This window comes from Phodopus roborovskii, unplaced genomic scaffold (genome assembly GCF_943737965.1).
Source record: "Phodopus roborovskii unplaced genomic scaffold, PHOROB, whole genome shotgun sequence".
NCBI lineage: Eukaryota > Metazoa > Chordata > Mammalia > Rodentia > Cricetidae > Phodopus > Phodopus roborovskii.
The window spans coordinates 18,123,298-18,144,230 of record NW_026125444.1 but is presented as its reverse complement, the minus strand read 5'-3'; the positions used below and the strand labels follow the sequence as shown (position 1 = coordinate 18,144,230).

General features: G+C 47.9%; 1 protein-coding gene across 1 annotated transcript in view; it reads left to right on the top strand.

Moving 5' to 3' along the window:
* The first annotated feature begins 4,262 nt into the window (after window positions 1-4,262).
* Window positions 4,263-20,933, top strand: part of Plxna4 (plexin A4) — a 426,662-nt gene continuing 409,991 nt past the window's right edge. The window contains exon 1 of the mRNA XM_051175888.1: window positions 4,263-4,412. The gene's annotated coding sequence lies outside the window, so the exon portion shown is untranslated. The remainder of the gene's footprint in view (window positions 4,413-20,933) is intronic.

Here is a 20,933-nt window from a genome sequence, read left to right as displayed (position 1 = left end):
CAGGACTTCCCATTCTTGGCTAAGATTTGGGATAAAGTTGATAATTGTGCTCTCCTGCAGGTGGCGCCACAATGTAGGTTTTCAAGCAGCCTCAGGCCAGAGGTTTTTTTATCCTGAGCACAGAGCAGAACCCAGCTGTGGGACAGCTCTTGGGGGGAAGATGTCTCTGTAGCACCACCAGACTGTCCCTTTATTTAATAATCAAACCTGGCTTTGTCTCTGTTCCTAAGCTGAAAAAAAAAATGGTGGTAATTAAATAAAGGGAAAGTTAAAAGTCTTCTCTCTCCCCTTAAACCTGGCCTTTTTATTCAGCCACCGGAAATGAGCCAGTATGCTTCTTCCCAGATCTGGCAAAGAACCACAGCCAAAAAAAATCTCACAAAAATAGCTTCTTTGGAAAATAGGACTCTATAAAGCAATATGCCGTTTAACTTCTCCCTCTTGTGGCCGTGGGTCCAGAAGCTGACCTCCCCAGCTCTGCTACCAGGCCAGGGACGCAGTGAGTGACTCACAGACCCATTGCCATCAGGAAACAGCTAGACTGCCCAGAGTGTGTCTGTCTTCACCCCTCATCAGCTTGTGGGGGTTGGATAGCTAGAGAGAGCTAGCGGGAGAGCTGGAGGGCTTATAGCAAGTGCAGACGGGTGATGTGAACTGTCTTACAACGTTGCCTTTTCCAGGCTGTTGATTTGTGGGGAAGAGCCAGGACAGCAAAGGGCCTTCCGTCTGCATTAGACCACTGGAGACAAGGATACTTTCCTATGACAGGGACTACCGATCCCTTCCACGTGCATTGTGTCAGAGTTTCAAATCACGCTCACAGAGGTTGCATTTCATTTGAATGCTACTGCAAGCAGAAGGCATACATGTGGCAGGTGAGGAAGGGGATGGCACTGAGGTCACGTGACCCGTGTGAAATGGTAGTGATGGCCAAAGCCAGAGTCAAGGAGTAGGTCAGTCTGCCTTACCAACCCCCACCCTGCTCTAGACCCGAGGGAACATTCAATAGGCCCGTTAGGTCTCTTGCTGTGGCTAGCTTGACCCTTTCTGCCATCCCTTACAATGCTATGAAGCTGTAACTGTTTCCAGCCTGCCTCCCTCCTGTGGTATTCAGTGGAAGCCAGCAGCGTGAGGGAAGGTCCTGTTAAGAACAGGAGGGCTGGCAGGGGCTGCACCTGCCCTTTGTCAGCCCAGCCTTCAGCACACTCCTTCCTTGTCATTGAGCTCTGTCGGGTACTCTTCAGGTACCACACAATGTTCATCCCTGTGAATGAAAAGAAATGCTACCACATGCTAGGCAGGAGATAAAGGGTAATAAACACTTTGTTTGCTACCTCTGGAAAAAACTCTTTGACTTCCTGTCCATCCATCAGGACATGGACCTGGACACACACACACACACACACACACACACACACACACACACACACACACTGCAAAGCAAAGGGACAGAAAGACAACCAGGTAATATTAAAAGCACTTGCTGGGTACTTAATGATTGGCTTCTTCTCCCAGAATTTTTTTTTTTTTTACACAAGTCCCCTATAGCCAAATGACAGTTGAGTTTGAAAAAGATCTCTTGATACCCTTAGTGAAGCATATAACTTAAGTAGCCTGTTGTTTTCTGTAGGACTTTCTAGGCTGCCACTTCTAGGGTGAGCCTGCTGTGAGGGTACCATGTGTCAGTTTCTGAGGAGGGTCTTGCTAGTGGATTTGGGTCCAGGTGAGACAAACCTTACATAGACCTGTGGGTACAGCCTCCTGCGATTTTGCATGCCATGTGTCTCTGCAGTCTCATGTTAGACAGACATTTGGCCCCGGGGCTTCCTCTATTTTGGAAGGATGTCAAAGCGGCAGCAACAGCAGGGAATTATTGTTATGTGTGTCTCTGGACTGGGGAAACTAACTTGATATTGAATGCTTTATCTCGAGTCGGGGACCCAGAGTTTCTGAGATGAGAGGAGCCAGATGAATGTATTAACAGGAGCTAATAAGATAACCCTTGCTGCTTTCTGGGCCATGTCATGCTCAGCGGACAACCAGAGCCTAACAGGGCTCCATGCTGTCTCCTGGAACACCCTTTAACTAGAGCAATGTCTGGCTTTCTCCTTTGCACACTTGATTCATTGCCTCCCTCTGGTGAGAGCAGTCTCAACCAGGTCCTGTGTGGATAAACCCAATCTTACCCACATGTGCTACCTGCCCTGGGGACTTGTGTAACGTGTCATGTCACAGCTCATTTCAAAGTCTACCCAGTTTATAACTTTGATTTCTGTGAAAATATAACCCCTATAGGAAGGTGTAGGAATTTATACTGCTGTCGACCATCTCCTAATAAGCAGGTTCTAAGAATGGGAGGGGCAGATATTTTCCGGAAGTTGTGGGGTTGAGGAAAGTTAAGATGAAAAAATGGCATGGTTGAGTGGGCTGGGAGCCACAAACCATAGTCTTATTGAGAGAGCTTTCTTTGATAAATGGCTACTCTTAGTGGTCATGACTGACAATGCTGTTTCTCTGGAGCTACGGTAGAAATAGGCATACAGAGTTGGGTAGACAAATAGGTGGGCATCCTGCCTTGTTTATTTTTAATGGTTGGGCACATTGATGGGGAATGGTCTATGCAGAAATATTCTAGATAGTGCTACCTACTTCCTGTCCTCACCTATTTCCTGTCTGCCAGATGCTGTCTCAACTTAAGCAACCTTAGGATTTCTTCCTTTGGGCGTCTCAAACTACTCTGATGTTGGCATTGTCTCGTATACATTTGGGATATGGTCCAGGACCTAGGACTTGAGAGAGAGAGAGAGAGAGAGAGAGAGAGAGAGAGAGAGAGAGAGAGAGAGAGAGAGAGAGAGAGAAGCAAGGTCAGCCTCTGGACATATCACGTTACCCAGCAAGCTCTGGGACATTGGCCATTCATTTCTTTCCTAAGACTAAAAGCCTTGGGCTTGGGCATTCTCTAGTGCTCTATAGGGTTGGTTACCTTGATCGTTGGGGGACAGGGCTGGACCGGGATTCTAAGTTGGGAATGGATGTATGCTTCAGCTTACGTCTGTTAGGAATACCCAAAAGTGCCTCTGACCGCCTGAACCCACATGCCTGCTTGGAAGTGTGCCTAGATCGCAGTGCCCTTGGTGTCACAGTATATGCACTACTCTGCCCTATGTCGCCACCACCAGGGTGGCTGGAAAGACCCAGGGGGTGTCTGCAAACGTCCACACTGGGGAGAGCGGGCGAGCCTGCAGCGGCAACGTGTGGTGAAGCGCCCCCTGCCCCCTCTGCCGGCCATTCTACCTTGGTCTAGATGTCAGCCGCGAGCTCCGAGCCAGCCAGCGAGCGAGCCAGAGAGGGAGCGGCGGCGGCGGCGGCGGGCCGCGGGCGGCGGGGAGGGGGAGGAGGCGAGGAGAGGGAGGGAGGAAGGGAAGCAGGGAGGGCGGGAGGGAGGAGAGGAGGACCCAGAGAGCGCCAGGCAGCTGGAGTTTTTGCAGCGCTTGGCCGGGCTTCAATGCACAGCAGCAGCGAGCCGCGGCGGCAGCAGGCAGCCCGGGAGCTCCGGCGGCGGCCGAGCCAGCGGCGGCCCCGCTCCCTGCCCCCTGCAAACTTTGCGAGCAGCCCGCCCGGGGGGCCGGGGGCGCGCCCAGGAGGCTCGGCTTGGACCACGGCCGCGCTCTTGGCCGCCGCAGAGCCAGCCGTTGCCGTAGCTGCTACCACCGCAGCTCCGCGCCTCTCCGGGGAGCAGCCGGCGGCTCCTGCGGCCCCCAGCCCCGGCCCCTGGGCACTGCCCGGCTAGTCCCTGGGCAGGGGTAGGGGCTACAGCGGCACGGCCAGCCCTGGGCTGTCAGTGGGTGGCCGCCACTGCCCAGGGAGGCGCGCAGAGGCTCGGAGAGCGCTCCCCGGCGGGTCCCCAACGCACTCGCCGCCGTGCCCGGGCAGCGGCCCGACCCGGCTAGCATGGGCGGCGCGGAGTGACGCCGCCGTGCCCGCTTGGCATCAAGGACATTCAGCCCGCGGGGGTGGGGACGAAGGGGGACAGCCCCGCGTCGCCGCCGCAGCCCCTGAGAGCCACCACTGTCGCTGCTTGGGATCCTAGGCTGGGTGGAGGAACGGGGTGCTTGGAATCGATCCACATTTTCTGACCTTTTTGTTGGACATTACGCCCACCTTGGACGCCGCAAGAGGAGCTGTCAAGCCCGGCAGGCTCTGATTTGGCCCCCTCCGTTTTCCTTTGCTGCTCGTGGCTTCCCCGTGCCTCGGTGGAGTATTTGCGTTCGGGGCTGGGGCTGGGGCTGGAGGAGGCAGCCACACGCGCGCACACGCACACGTTGAGAGGAGGGCGAGAGGCAGCGGTACAGGCACCATCTGCAGTGTCAATGCGGCGCTGGGGCTGAAGGAGGGAAACGCCACTCTTCCAGGTAAGGAGGCACCGACCGGGCGCAGGGCCAGCGGAGCAGAGCGGGGCGGAGGTGTGGGGTCCGGTCTGGAGTCCTCGGCTGCTCAGAGACAGTCCGCTACACACACACAAACACACACATCCACACACACATCCACAGACACACAGACACATACGCACACACATACATACAGACACACATACAAACACACGCGCGCACACACATGCATACACTGAGCTCACACACCTGCCCACGTCCCACCTGGACACCCGTGTAGGTGCAGCGCAGCCCAGAGCAGGGATTTCCCGTGTTCTTCTCTTCACCGGACCGAGACTTCTCCTCCCCAGGACTTTCAGGGTGGGATTCGGTAAATGACCGACTCTCTTAACCCAGACTGGTAGGATGAGGGAGCGATTTTTTGCTGTTTCCAGCTCCTTTCATTTCCTAACTGGTTTTTACAAAACAGGAGAAGTCATGGGAGGTCTTAGGAGACCCGCCCAGTGCAATTGCGCCTCTGGCTTTTGGACACTCTGGGATTTTTTTTTTTTTTTTTTTTTTTAATAGGAGAAAGACAATGTTTAAAGTGCAGAGATTTGGAGATTGTGGTGATCGGGCGCTTGGGAAGAGGCCACATAAGCAACCAGGGCTGCAGTTCTGTAGGACGGTGCATATGGAACAGACTCTGCGTTTCCCTAGCAAAGGCAGCACACACGCCTTTCCGAAGCGTGGCGGCACTGCTTCCCCGGAATGTGCCGGGATTTCAGGCAGGGAGGGGCTTTGGCATCAAAGCTAGAGGAGGGATCCTTGTCGAGGGAGGGTGCTGCGGTGCTTTAAGGAGGATCAAACCTTATTCACGTTGCCAGTCACTGGTAGACAAGCAAGCAGACAGGGCTTGGGGGGCACATCTTTGTGGCCATACCCTCCTTCCTTATCCTTCTCTGTGCATGTGAGGCAATTTCCCCTTGTGCTTAGCTAACACTGCCTCATGTCTTTGGGGTATGTGCTTGAGAACACAAACCAGGAGGGAGATAAGAGATGGGTTTAGACTTCCAGGGAGACAGGGCTGTGAACACAGTGGCATACCCACCCTCTAAGGTATTGAGTCTGCTAGTGCTCCTTTCCTTGCCCGGTTCAGATCCTCTACGTGCAGAATTGCTTTCCAGAAGCCAATGATTCCAGCTGTACTTCCCCAGAGCTCCGTCCCGCCCCAGTTTCAGAGCCTGCTCATTTTGAAACTTTTCCTAGAATGGGTGGTGGTAGTTGGAGTTCCAAAGGGCTTTTTCATGGCTCACCTATTAAAGTCTAAGAGAGACTTCTCTGGGGCCTCAATTATTACAGGGGGAAGAATAGAAGGTTCAAATAAAACGTTATTTTAGACTTGAATACACATGTAGAAAGTTTCTATGTTTCTATAGCTTTCCCTTTGTGGTTTTTTTTTTGGGGGGGGGCATCCTGCTTTTAAAAAAATGGGATATGCCTCTTCCTTCTTTATAAGATCGTGTGTTCAGAGTGTCCTACAAACCTACCAAAGGGAGAAATATGTTGGTAATCTTCCAGAAGGTGAGGGATAAGGAGCAAACACTCTTGGACAAGGAGGCCTAAGTACAGACACAGGATTTTGACTGCCTTATAGGTCCTGAAGATGGGGTTTAGCCACATAGGGTTTTCTTTGTAACCCCACCTCTCCTATTTTTCAAACTTTTTTTCTGACCCCACCAAGGTCTCTCTGGCTAGGCTTGGGGGAGGGGAGGAGAGCACATGCCCCAGGAAGAAAGCCATATCCCTGCTGTGTGTAGTGTACCCTGTCCTTTGATTGACTGAAAAAAGGTTCCTGGAATAAAGGAAAGCAAAGAGAACCCAGGTCAGGGAGAAACAGCATTCTTTTTAAGAATTGTGGGTGTGTACACATCCAGCTGTACACTCCCATTCTTAGACCCTTGCCAAATGCAGTCAGCTTGTCCAAGCACAGGTGACAGGGTATCCATTTCTGACTTCTGGGCTCTGGAAGAACACTGGTACGTTATAGCATGTGCACACTTGGAGTGTGTGGATGGGGAGGACTCATATTGGCATGCGTATGGCTGTGGCACATGGTTTATAACAAGGACCGAACCCCAGTGACAATGAGTATCTCCCAGAGAGAGGCATTCCCTCACAGGGCCTGTGAGGGCAGGAGGCTGAGGTGCCAGATCCCCCTGCTCCTTTCTCTGTCCCCAACCTCTCTTTCTCATATATTTTCAGCCTCAGGATCTGTCATTTTAAAGCAGAGTCAACTATCATGCTGACTATAAGCAAGAATCCCCATACTTTCTGCACTTATCATTGGTTTCTAGGAAAAGATAGGCAGTAATTAATACTGTATGTGTGTGTGTGTGTGAGAGAGAGAGAGAGAGAGAGAGAGAGAGAGAGAGAGATTGATTTATTTCCTGGCTCTTTTGCCCAGCCCTGGATTATAGCACAATATCTGGTCCACACTGGAAGGCACTCAGTTGCATGCAGTAGGAAAGGCCCAGACACAAATGCTTCTCTTCGGTCAGCCTTATTGAGGCTGGAAGTTGTTCTGGAAGCATTCCCGTGAACAGCAGGCACGGTTCACCCATGATCTGATCAGCTCTTTCACTAAATCCTGCGCGCGCATGTGCACGCGCGCGCACACACACACACACACACACACACACACACACACAATGTTTCAAGGAGGAATTTTTCTCCTAGGCAGCCAATTTGCTCCGGTCTCCTTCCCTGTCTCTCTTCCCCAGCTTCAGCTCTGCTCCCTGCAGACAGGGAAATGGGCATGGCAGAATCTGCCTACACTTGGCCTACAGATCCCTTTAATCACAAGGAGGGCTGCTGGGAATTAAGTGGGGGGCTTCCTAGGGTGCTAACATTTCTACCTCCAGGAGAGAGCTCAGGGGGAGGGGTTAGTAACTGCTCTGAGCTCTTATGGTATTGCCAGGCTTTCATGGAAAGGGATTATAGCAAGTGTCTCTCCTCCCTGCCAGCTAGGGGGCATTTTTTAGCGGCTCCAGCCCAGTCTCACCAAAGAAGGCACTGTGCAGACAATGCACATTGGAGACCTGTTGGAGTGGCTTTCCGCCTGGCTGTGGCGGTGAGGCGGTGGCAATGCTGTGAACCTACTGTGACGTGGTTTTGGCTTTGATTACTCTCTAACAAATGTGTCGCTCCAGCCTCGCCTCTTACTTGTTTGTGTCCAGTGCTCCCTGATGGGAAACCGGTTCAGGCCCCAGGCAGTTGTGCAGGGTTCATTCCTTTCCCTTGACACCCTGCTTTCCTCCTCCTTCAAAGCCCTGTCCCACCCTCCCCCTTGTGCTTGCATCCACCGGCCCAACTCACCCTCAAATTTGCTTGCGGCACTCCACGAAATCATTATAACAAGGATTTAATGACAGCTGGATGGTTAAGTGTTATTTATATTTAAAAGTAGCATTAAAAAAAGACGCTGTGCTAATAAATCAAAGGGCTGTTTGGGAGATGCCCATGATTAGGGTAATGGTCCTGGAGCAATTGCTATTGAGCAATGCTTGGTCCACACAGTGCCCTGCAGACACTGCTACTTTAAAAGCTGGTCCTTTACTGTTCCCTCCCCTAACACCCACCCGATCCTGCCCTTACCGTCCTGACTTACTCTAGCTCTCCCTCCTGTTTCCAGGCTGCAGATATTCTAGCTATGACAGGAAGGTGGAGCCAGCAAGGAGGCAGGAGCAGTCTCTGCTGCTGCTGAGTGGAAGGAGGCGGATCTTAAAAGGGAAGGCAGGCAGGGGACCCGAATCCCCACTGGGGACCTTGTTCCAGAAGAAGGAGGCTGCTTTCTCTACTCGCTGTGAAGCAGATTCGCTTCTGAAAGTCCCGAGTGAGGAAGCCTGTCCTATGATCCTGTGGTGTCAGCCTCCCCAGGGAAGCCGCTGTGAGGACATCAGTATTGCCTTTAGCCCTTATGAAAACACCGGGGTGGGAAATAGTACTAATTAATGATGATAGTGGTGGCCGTGTTTATGGCGCACTTCCTTTGATCTCACATCACCGAGTGCTCTAGATGGAGTTGCTTCCTTTATTCTTCATAAGCGTCCAAAAGAGGCAATGGCTACTGCTGTCCCTGCATCCTCCCAAAGGGACTGAGATGAGGGAGGCTACAGACTTTGTCCAAAGTCACACAGCCACCAAGTGGTGGAACCAAGGCTCAGTGCTAGGTAGTCTGACCTGGCTTCTTGTCACCAAGCTGCTTGCCATGTGAGGACATAGGTACTCAGCATGCTGCTACCCCCTTGCCAAGTGAGTGGAAGAGTGTGGTGGGGGTCCTGCTTCCTCCTTTGGATTTTCTCTGACCCCCAAGTTTCTATTTGTTGAGCCTCAGATTTTCATATTATTAAGGGGATAGCGTCTCATCCTTGGCCAGTGGTGGATTGGAAAGTTGCAGAGGGTCTTTGGAGCAGACCACTCAGCTCTGGGGTTGACTGTTACGTTATTTGGAAATTTCTGTTTTTCTCTGGGGAGGGGGGAACATGGCAGAAATGGTTGAGGGAATGAAGTCTCTACCTTGGCTTTGGATCTTGGGAAGCTCTAGGGGTCTGGTTCTTCATAGTGAGTATTCCAAATTGCTGGTATTGTGGAAATGATGCTCTTACCGAGTGCTCAAAGTAGCCTCTAAGGTGGGGTATTGTGGCTTACCATTTTGATGGCATGAGAACTTAGGCTGAGATGACAGTTAAAGATGCCCCAGGCCCAGGTTGCTAAGCAACAGATGGCCAGTTCACTGCCGGGCCAAGATTCATGCTATGGCACGGCTCACAGGTGGTGCTCTGAGTTGCTCTTTCATTCATTCATTAGTTCTCGGGGGTCTACGTTTTAGGATCCAGAGGCAGGGACAATGCCATGTCATACTAGGTGGAGGTTGGTGCCCACAGCCTGCACAGGGAGGGTAATCCTGCAGCTGTAAAGACATTTGGAATTTAGACTAGCAGAAGAAAAAGAGAGTGGAGTCACTAGGCATCACATTATGAAACCACACAAGTAGGGCCCCAGAAAGCTAGGCATTATGGTGGGTGTTGTCCCACTCCAAGGGCAGGACTCCCCAGACTCACTGCCTCCGGTCTGCATACTCTCAGGCACAGAATAAGAGAGGCTCTGGTGGTTAGGGTTTTCCCTCTAACTTTCAAAAGAGGGACTTTTATTCCACCCACAATGCAGTTTGCTTTTCCTCTACACTGCTGTAACGGAAAGTTCTGCTAAAGTTGGGGAGGTCAGAAGGGGCATACTTAAGTATGTTATCACATCTTGCCTGTGTGGGTGGGGACAAGAGTAGGGGAGGCAGAAAGGACCCAGCTTTAAACCAACAGGTGCCTGTGAGTTCTGAAGCATCTTAGGAGCCTGGGGCTGTAGGCTCGATATCCACTCCCCTCCACGGTGCCTTTCTCCATGAACCAGGATTCGCAACAGCAAATTGGATTTTAGGATGTTTTGTCACTCCAACACAAAACACATCACCAGCTAAGAGGATCTTGTCTTCACAGCCAGTGTACTGAACCCAACCTAACACAATCAATTCCCCAGTTCTTAACAGGAAAACTCTTTCATTACCACATGGGAGGAGAGGAACATTTGGAGATGAGGTCACTTGTTGAAACTACAACCATTTCTGCTCATGGCTGTAGACAGTGCTTCCCATCTGACATAACTCATGAATGTCTTGAGAGAGCCCAACTCACTTCCCCCAGGGCCAGTGAAGAGCCTAGAACCAGAGGGTGAGCAAGCTGGCCCTTGGAGGTAGCCCAGAGATCAAAAGGAGAGAAAGAAAGCAAAGCAGAACTGGCCGACTGTCTCTCTTTACACTGGGCTTAGAGGCACCTGGTGGCAATGGACGCTGGGTTTTCTATTGATCCAGTCCATGTGGCATGGCCTCATTACAGAGGGCAGGAAGTGTGTTTCTCATCTCAGACTTGCTTCTTGAAAGTGATACAAACAGAAGGCCCCAAAGTTCATCCTCCATTCTGCAGCTGTGTAAATACATGTTATGAATACCAAAGTTACCAAATCTAGTAAGTTTGAGATACCAGGTAAGTTAAATGAGTTAAGTTAAATGAGTTTCCTGCCTTGGGATTTCTCAGGGACTGTAACATAAGCAGCATGCTCCATTGTGGTGTAGCCCTGAAATCCATCAAGAAATAAACACTGTCCTGTGTGTACATATGAATGCCTATGTGGTGTGTGTGTGTGTGTGTGTGTGTGTGTGAATGTTCATAGGTATGTGCAAGTGCGTGTGCATATGTGGAAGCCAGAGCTCACACTGAGAGCTTCCCAAGTTGATCACCACCTTATATTTTTTGAGGCAGGATCTCTCACTGAACCTAGAGCTTGCCAATTTGGCTGGAATGGCTGGCCAGGGAGCCGCAGGCCCTTCCTGTTCACAGTCCCAGTGCTGGGATCACAGTGCCTGCTGCTGTGTCTGGCTCTTTATATGGGTGCTGGGGATTGAACTCAGGTCCTTATGCTTGTCACGAGTGCTTTACTGACTTGAACCCAGGTCCTCACACTTGCTTCGAGAGCGCTTCACTGAGTTGTTTCTGTAGCCCATGTTTTCTTGTGACCCTTACTATTGACTGAATAATTGCAGCTGAACTTTTATGACCAAGTCCTGAGTTCTGGTGACTGTGAAGTTTCCAGGTCCTCGGAATTCTGTCTGTAGTCTCAGCATCTGCTGAGCCATCTTCACACCCTACCCTTTCCTTTGTCCTTCCAAGATGGTAGAGCTTCTCAGGCATGTGGACGTATTCTTAGATTCATTAATAACCCCTGAGAGTTCTTTTTGCTTGATATCCACTGGTGTTATAGAAAAAGTAGGCTTTGGCTATAGCAAAGTGCAAATCTTAGCTTGGTCATTTACCAGAAAAGGGATTTCTTTCTTCCTTCCTTCCTTCCTTCCTTCCTTCCTTCCTTCCTTCCTTCCTTCCTTCCTTTCTCTTTCTTTCTTTCTTTCTTCCTCCCTTCCATCCATCCATCCTTCCTTCCTTCCTTCCTTTCTTTCTTTCTTTCTTTCTTTCTTTCTTTCTTTCTTTCTTTCTTTCTTTCTTTAGAGCATCACTTTATGCTTCAATATTACCAGTTACAAAATGAGGAGATTGTTCTGTAAAGTTGAGCAAGTCCTTGTTCAACTGAAATTTTATATGAAATTTCAGTGCCCAGAAGAAGTGTAAACAGTATTGTTCTGGCCAAAGACAGGGATACCTGCATTTACCCCCTAGCCTATCTGCCGCTTGCTTATGGCCCATGTCAGCCTAGCTTCCTCAGATGCTGGTGTGATATCATTTTATTGAGAGATGGTCAGGCCAGGGGCTGGACCTCTGTGGCTCCTTCTAGTGTGTGTGGTAATAGAACCTTTACAGGCTCCTGGCCTTTGCTCTAAAGGAATAAAGACAGCAAGAGCTTAAGGACAATGGGTGTGAGTTGTCACTGGGTCACACTGAGGGGGAATCTGAATGAAGAATGGCTGAAGCTAGAAAGAGAGTTAAGTGATTGTTTCTCCTTGGATGCCATAGGTAGCAAGTCTTCTGTGCCCTAACTCCCAAATAATGACATGGAGACTTATTAATTATGAAGCTCAGCTTTAGCTTGGCTTATCCCATTAGCGCTTGTAACTTAAATTAACCCCTTTTAAAAATGAGTCAACATTCTACCACATGGCTTTTACCTGTCTCCCGTTCTGTGTGTCTGACTCATTCCATGTCTCCCATGGCATCTTTTCAATGCCTTCATTCATACCCTTCTTCCTCTCTCTGCCCAGAAGTCCTGCCTATACCTCCTGCCTAGCAATTGGCCATTCAGCTCTTTATTAAACCAGTCACAGAAATACATTTTCACACAGTGTACAAATATTCCACACAGAGTAGGATAGGAAAGATCCGGACAATTGCCTCAACTGAACCTCATAACTGCAGCTCTTCAGGGTCTAAACAGTGAGACAGGGAAGAATTCTCTAATAAAAACCTCCTAATATTCAAAGAGTTGTGGCAGCCTTAGCCAAGCACCCTGCACATCACCCAGCCCATAGTCTCTACTGAAAGCACATTCTTAGAGCTATTACTATATTGTTTTGGGTCTTGCCAATGAAATTATTTTATAACTTATAACGAGCTAATACTGATAAAATTATTGAGTTGGCTATAGTAACAAAAAGAAGAGATACTGGGCAGGTATCAAGACAGTTCCCAGATGCTGAGCCGTGTCAGCCACAGGAGAGACTTCCAGCATGGCGTGGGGGCATGCCAGACATGTCTGCTTGTGTGAGCTGATGGTAGAGCTGCTGGGAAGCAGGGGGCAGAGGCAAATGATCTGTCCTCCCTCCTGCTTTTGAGTCCTGTTGTAAGCTTTGAGGTGTAGTACACCAGAGGATAGTTCTGCATAAAATGTTTCTTTAAGTTGCTGCTTCCTGTCCTCTCTGTAGTTTATTTATTTATTTTTTGGTAACTCTTGCGCTTCGAAGCCCTTCTCGGGTCAATCTGGGCAAAGGCTGAATGATCACACCGTGTTTGTGACCTCCCTCTCTCAGCTCTCTTCTGCATTAGAAGCTGACCCATTTCCCTTCCTTAGATGCATTTGCTTTTAACTACTGACTGATGTGAGCACCTCACCGGCATAGAGACGGGGTTTGCAGAGCAGTCTGCCCGAGAGTTCTGTGCTCTACCCCTGCTTGAAAGTGCGTCTTGTGCAATCAGGAACTCTATTCGTTCTTTCCCACGATGACAAAGAAGCTGTTGCCCGGCAGGGGCAGTGATGACAATTGAAATCATGTATAACCTGCTCTCTGAATCCACGGGTTCCACATCTGTGGATTCAACTAACTGTGCATTGAAAATACTGAAAACAATCATATTGCTGCCGTATGTGAACAGACTCGTCTCCTTGTTCTTATTTCCTTGCACAATGCAGCATAATGACCATTTACGGAGCATTTTTCCTTGTATTAGTGTTACAAGTAATGGAGAGATGACTTAAAGTATACAGGAGGATAGGCCTATGTTGCATGTATGCAAGAATTGCATCATTGTATATAACAGTCTTGAGTATCTGCAGACTTTTTGTTTTTATCCATGGAGTGTGATGTTGTCCTGGACCAATTGCTTGCAAATTCTAAGGGATGACTATATTTCCTGATGTTTTAGATTGAGAGAAAACATTTACTACTTCTTTTATACTCAGCCCAATCCTGAATATTTGTTGAATGTGCAGGATCGGGAGAGATTGGGTGCAGTGCGTTCTTCATATTGATGGGCATAGAATCATACTCTCTGTGTGAAACTTACTGTGGGTTAGATGCTGATAGATGGAGAGATTTGGCCAAGCTAGTTTACCCAGAGCCTAGTGCACTGAATGTCCCCTCCTCATGTCCCATTAAAAAAAAAAAAAATTACATGTTCAAGCAAGTTCTGCAGATGCCTTCTCCTGTGTCTTCTCTGTCTCAAGATGCATGACAAATGTATTAAAGGGAAGCCTGTTTATTATTAAGCATATGTTTTACAGTTTATCTGGCAGTGGGATTGCTTTGTGTTGATGTACTTAAATCTGCTGACATCTCCTGGAATAAGCATTCTGTTTGGTAGAAAACATTTTTTTTTGGGGGGGAGGGGATATAGTTCAAATGTAGAATATTTGTTTATCATGTGCAAGGTCCTGGCTTTGTTCCATAACTAGACGAGTGGGGGAGAAAGGGGAAGAGGAGAAGGGAGGAGGAGGAAGAAGAGGAAGAGGAGGAGGGGGACAGTGGCAGCAGCATCTTAGTAGATACTGTCCTTCAATAGGATGCTTTTAAGTTCAAGGTCAGCTTGGAGGGGATCATCCTAGGAAGAGGAGTCCACTGTATTGGTAAAGTGAAGACTTGTGGGGTCCGGCTCTCAGAGATTCCACCCACCTCTCGTCCTGCCCAGTGCTTTTGAGGGGCCCAGAAATGACTGCACTCTTTCAGAACTTCTATGAGCATGGCCACAGGTGACCCATCTTCTGTAGGGATTGTTTTCAGAAGTGTGGATGCAGCTCTGGTAGATCACGGACTTGTTTCCAACAAGTGGTACTTTTCTGTTTCACATAATTGATCAAGGTGGATGTTTGCCAAACATGTGAGTAATGGTGTTTACCTTTTCCATCTCCCCCAGCCCCAGCTGCTGTTCGGGAACAACAGGCCTCAGTGTAACTGACAAGGAGAAATGTTCTTTATCAAATTAACAAATGGGACTTGTGTTCTTAAGACACCTATGTCTAAATTTGTAATAGTTGAAACTAGTTTTCGTCTGAAATGTGTTGAGGAACCTTTGCCACCCTAATGGGGGATAAAGGTTTGTGATTTGACTATAAATTCATGGCCTTAACCATGAAATAGTGACCCAGAGGTTGTATTTCCTACGGAAATTATTTTAATGCCCTGCTGTTCATCTTAGATAGGTAAATTGTGTGTGTGTGTGTGTGTGTGTGTGTGTGTGTGTGTGTGTGTGTGTGTGTGTCGGGGGAAGCTAAAGTTCCTAGAGTTTTTGTAGTTTGACTGGTTAGAACCTCATGATTTCAGAGAGTCAGAACATTGCAGATGGAAAACCAAAACCATCTTGGGTTATCTTTAGTCTTTTTAGTAGATATTTATTGCTCACCCCTGTATCTGACTTGCCATCCTTTTGATTACCAGGTAAAACATTCAGAATATATTCTTAGTAAACGTTATCTTCCATTAGCCCCAAAGCTAAGAACGACACAGATAGTGTCTGAAACCTATAGCAGCATCTTCCCAGTTGCTGTATCCCACCTGCCCATGATCTCAGTGTTCGGTAAATGCATTACTTTATGACTGCTTTTTCATTACAGTTCATGAAACTGTTTTTCATGGTGGGTCGTGTTAACTAAGGCAACACAAATCTGTGTCCCCTAGACTACAATCACTAATATTTGGCTCAACGCAAACTATTTCTGGCTTCCTTTGGGAGGAGGGTTGTGCTTTGCATTAACAAGGGAACCATTCCAAGTGGATTACCTTGGAACATTAACTGATAACCTGCTTGCCCAGTTGTTGGGCCTCCAGTACCCTCTGCCTGAGCACCTAGTTCCATTTCAGAGTGAATAACTGTTGCTAACACACACTTACTAACAAAATACCCCTGGGACCCATTCATAAAGCATTGTGCTGGTGAGTCTAGCAGCACTAAACTGTTTGGTGACTGACTTTAGAATTATAGGAATTGGAGAAATGAATTAGCAGTAAATCAAGTCCCAGCCGAGTTCAAACCCAACTGCGGTGAGTTTTAAATTTAAACCACTAGCTCTGATGAAGCAGTTGTAATTCAAGCACTGGAACACTGTTGCTCTTGACTTTGGAGAAGTGTGGCAGCCATGCTTTGATTGGGAAAAAAAAAAAAAAAAAAAAAAAAAAACCTGACAACAGCTTGTATTGGTTCATAGCCGTGTTGGGAAATTGTCACTTCATTTTTTCCTTATAAACTGTTGGCTCTCTCTCTCTCTCTCTCTCTCTCTCTCTCTCTCTCTCTCTCTCTCTCGGAATCCTATTTGCAGGGACACAGCAGAGGGCAGGTGAGAGAGGGGCTTAGACCCATGATTCAGGCATGGGGGTATTCATCAGTTCCTCTTTGGTCCTGCCATGCCAAGTCCGGGGGAAGGGGAGTCTGCCGTGCTGCGGGTGGTGTCGTTTGTTTTCCCTGCTTGGGCCATATTTGAGTCTCCTTCTGGGAGATCAGCACAGACAATAAGCAAAGTGAACCCTCTGAGGAAGCAGCGCAGACTGTCATGTTGCAGATGTCAATTGTGGTATAATAAGAAGTCATTTACGTAAGTTACAGGGCCCCCGACCGGAGCTTGTCGAAAATGTGGCTACAGCTTCTCCAGACTGATTTTTTTTTCTCTCCTGCAAAATAATCCTGTGGTTTTCATTTTCAGAGCAATTGAAGAGGAATTATGTGCTGGTCAGGGAATAGAGTCCTAGCTTCTAATCCTAGTCTGCTGAGCACTCTCCAGTCAGTTCTGTCTGGGTGATGACTCTATTTCTCTCGTTTTAAAAGAGCCAGGAATAAGTCCTCCTGTCCCCCACCTACAGCCCGGGAGAATGAATATGGCCATACATATTAAAGGTCTGGCTTCAGAAAGTAGGGTTTATTTACACACAAGGTCAAAGAAAATCAAGAGAGTGATGGAGGTAGCCTCTCACTATGACTGCTTTAGCATCTCCTAGCTTTGCTGATCAAGTAAAGGACTATAAAGGATTAAAGCCCTTTGCCCAGGGCCAGAAAGAACAATACAACGGGGGACAACAGGAAAAAGTGGGCTGGGATGCTTAAGACCAGAAATGGGGTCCTGGGTAGTGTGGATGGGAGGGCTGTGTTCCAATTTTGGTCATTATAGATTGAGCTGGGGACTTGGGATAAGGGAGGGGGCAAGATTTCCCTATATTTCCTACATTTCACTGTGCTCCATCCAAATATACTGAGATATTTTAGCTAGAGAACTTTGTTGTGATCGTATAGTAAATTTACCAACTGCTCTGTCTGACATTCATTCAGCTAGTGTCTGTTGAGTGCCTACTACGCTGCCAGAATCTGCGGAAGGATTGGTTTGCACAGGGAAGGGCCTCTTTCCTGTCTCCAGGGCACTGTGGATTATGCATATAACACGGTGTGAGTAGAATCTAAATGAAATGTGGTAAGGGTGGGAGTGTGATGAGATCATCCGTGGGCATGTGTCCAGATATGAGAAGGACATGCAGGTGACCCTTGGCAGGAGGAGATGCTAAAGCAAGTCTGAAGGATTAGTGGAATGGTGAATGCACAAGGAGAGGCTTGGGATGGAGGAAACAGTATCGGTAGGCATGCAGAGGGTGTGAGGGTGAAGCCCTGGGGTCATCTGAAATAGTTCAAGGCCAAGTGGGAAGAGGCGGGTAGCGGCCAAGAATAGCATAAGTGCCCCAGAGAGGGATTTACCCTGCAGGTCAAGCTTTGGGATATTACAAGAAGGAGAATCAGTCTGGTAAGAGTCTCCTGTAAAAGGTCTCAATGGGGAACATGTAGAGACCAGTTGATAGTAGGGTCACTCTAGCAACTCAGGGATACCTGAGCAGGGGCTGAACAAAGTCAATGGGAAAAATGGGACAGAAAAGGTCAAGGTATGTATGAGTTAAAAGTTAATGGTGGTAGCAGTGGTCGTAAATGTGTTGGGGACGAGGGATGGGAGTCGGGGATTCCTTATAGGTGTCTAGCTTGAGCAGCTGATGGCAAGTGAGATCCTTCATAAAGATGAGTTTTCTAGATGGAGATGGGGCTGGAATATGGGTTGGGAGAGCAGTAATGCTTTCCAATCTGGATATAGCGAACTGAGGGATGTAGGGAGTCAGGGTGGAGGTGACCAGAGACCAGTGGCTTGAACTTCCTCTACTTGACTATGCTATTTTAACCTATGTGACTCTGGACTTGAAGAGCTCACTTTGGGATCTGGCAGTAGCTTGATAAACAAGCAAGACCCATGTGTAGATTTTCACATTTTTTTTTTTTTTTTGCAAGTGATTCATGTTTTGAATTACACATGTTGTCTTGAGCAATTTACTTGTAATGCTTCTAGCAGCGCTCCAGGCATCTACCTAATATTAGGAGAACCCCACTATTTTGCAGTAGGAAGAGGTGACGGTCCTGGGAGGTTGAGTGGTACCCACACTATTAAAGAGCAAGCTGTGCAGGAGTGGTGATGGAGAATGATAGGTCTTTGTTCTGCTTATTTTCTTCTTCTGTTCCTTGCTGCATAACCCTCTTTCCATTTCAGCAAGGCCCCATTCAAAACGCTGTGATCTAGTGAAATGACAAAGAGATTTCTGACCTTACCCCTCAGGAATAATGACTTGTTTACCTAGTCCAACACCCTGGGTGATAGTGAGGCATGATAAAAAAAAAAAGGGCCTGGAAAATTAGGGGGCCATGTGGAGAGGAAGAAGCTCCTCATCTTGGGGTCTACTTTACCTTTCCTTCTGAGAGTCAAGACACTTGAACACAACCAATAAATCCAGAATTGCCTACAGAGACAATGTGTGTTTCCCCAACGGTATCTCAAACAAGAATGCTAAAAACAACAGACTAAAACTTATTTGGGGTCAGAACGGTTGTGTCCTTGAGCTTAGCTGTGCCAACAGTCTACTCTCATCTCCAAATTAAAATGATGCACCTTGTAAAACTACGTAGGATTTCATTTACAAAAACAAATTCTTTAATGTTGGAGAAAGAACTAAACCAGTTCATATATTTTCACTTAACTTTCAAGCTGGGCTTTATATCTTGTTATGTAAGAATGTAACATAGAAAGCCACACAATTATATACATAGATAGATACATGCATACATGCATACACACACACATACATACTGCCATGATGAGGACAACACTGGCTAATTTCATGTCAACTTGACACAGCTAGAGTCATCAGAGAAGGGAACCCCAGTTGACAAAATGCCTTCATAAGACTGGACTATCGGTAGTCTGGGATCAAGCTTCACAGGAACGGAGGTCCCTAATGGGGGGGGATAGACACTCCAAGCTGCTGGTAGCAAGGCTGGGTTGCATATCATTTGAGCTACTACTAACAGTAGGAGCCTGTCTGCATAGTCAAGGTGACTGAATAGGTCTGGCTTGGTCCAGAGTGCCAAAGAAAATCTTCCTATTCAAATGCCTTTTAGGCAAGGCAGTTCCCATCTAGGGAGCTCCCTGCATGCTCATTTGAATTAGTATGCCAAGCAGAGCTTAGCACCTAGTAGGTACTAAAGCAGTCTTTGCAAACTGTTGAAAAATAGGCTAACATATCTGCATCGCGTGCTTATAGCCTTCTATAGGAAGGCTTTTTGTCCCTATTCATACAAGAGATGTAGACTGGGCTGGTAGAGAACCTCAGATTGTGTTTGCCCATTCTGAGAGCTCTGCATAGGGACCAGAGGGAACAGGCCATTTGCTTTGGGCAGTTTGAAGGAGAAATATATGTGACTTCTTGAAGTCCAAGCCCGTGTCTCCATGGAAAGTGATCAGGGTTAGGTGATGAGTGGAGGGCTCAGTGCAGGATGCCTGACTGCAAGTTCAGTCCAGAGGATGCCTGTGGCCGTGGAATTCCAGTGCAGTTCCAGGGGAGATGGTGCATAAGCTTTCTGCTGCATTGTTTCTGGGTATCTTAGTGGAAAATAAACAAGGCTGACCTCGGGGCTTCCTCAACAGAGTGGAACTAGAACAGGAGTGGGGTGGGGGCACAGGCAATGTTTTGGGGTGCTCCCCTTTCAATAGTTCTACAGAAGCAGAAGGGTTCCTGTTCATCTCCACTCACATCTCTGTATCCAGTTTTGTGCATGCTGAACTCTTCTCAGTGTATTAAGTAGCAATGTGGCTGCGCTTCTGTTCTCGGAAGAGTCGGTGGCTTCCCTGGTTTATCTGGTAGTGTACTCTTTCCTTTCTAGGGGGCAGAGCGCATGGCTGGAGACCCTGGGAGGGGAAGTTACCCTAACCACAGTGCTCCTAGTCACGGTTGGAGGAGAGCTGGGGACACACCCAGCTCTCCTGGCTGTGTTCCCTACACATGTGTCTCTACCACCCTGTGGTGGTGCCTCTAGAACTGGGGATCTGAGTTCTAGCCACAGCTCTCTCCAAGCCTGTGACAGAGGTCTAGATCCTCACTGCTCCCTGCTCCTCTTAACACTGCCTTCTCATTGACCGATGTGCTAATAGACAGCGGAAGAGGGGTAACTGGTCCTGTGAGGAAAAGAAGCGACACATGCTTGAGATTCGACATGCCAACCATGTTCCCAGTGACAGATTGGATGGAGACTCCAGGCTGATGGTGAGCCTCAGGCTGTGTGTTGGGTGGAAGTGGAGAGAGTAAGCTTTGCTAATCCCAGCCCTCCTTGCCTTAACTGCTCCTACTCAGTCCGTTCCCCTTCATCCCTCCTCCCGGGGCTTCGGCAAGACTGGCCTGTCTTGGCAAATACTTAGAAACAGACTCATTAAATAATTTGTATAAACCGTGTTTATGTTACTAGCTGTCATTATCCAGTGAAATACTATTTTATTTGCCTTAGGATTTACAGTGATGTAATCGCTCTCAGTTTTAATTTGATGAGGCCTGGGTTGCTGTGCTCAAGAGAGGCAGAGTAAAAGTCTAAGACATATCACAAGGCCAAATATAGCAAACGAAGTCTGCAGCTGTCAAATAAAATTTCCCCAGCACATATTGTTTTGAAAGAATGGCATTTTCACCTAATACTTCTATTTGCAAACTTTCAAATATTGCCAGGCATGGAAGAGACTTTAACTGGCTAACCAAGTTTCTGAATGCTCTTACATTCCAACCATTTCCTGGGTCCAGGCATTTTTATGTGGCAGCCATAGCTTACTTAGAGGCTCTCTGCAATGTCAGGCTGCCAAGAGTTTCCTGGTAAATTGCAATTTATTGACTTTATTTTGGGTATTTCCATTTACTTAATTGCACATTTCTTGAGAGCAACTATCTTCTTACACACATTTAAA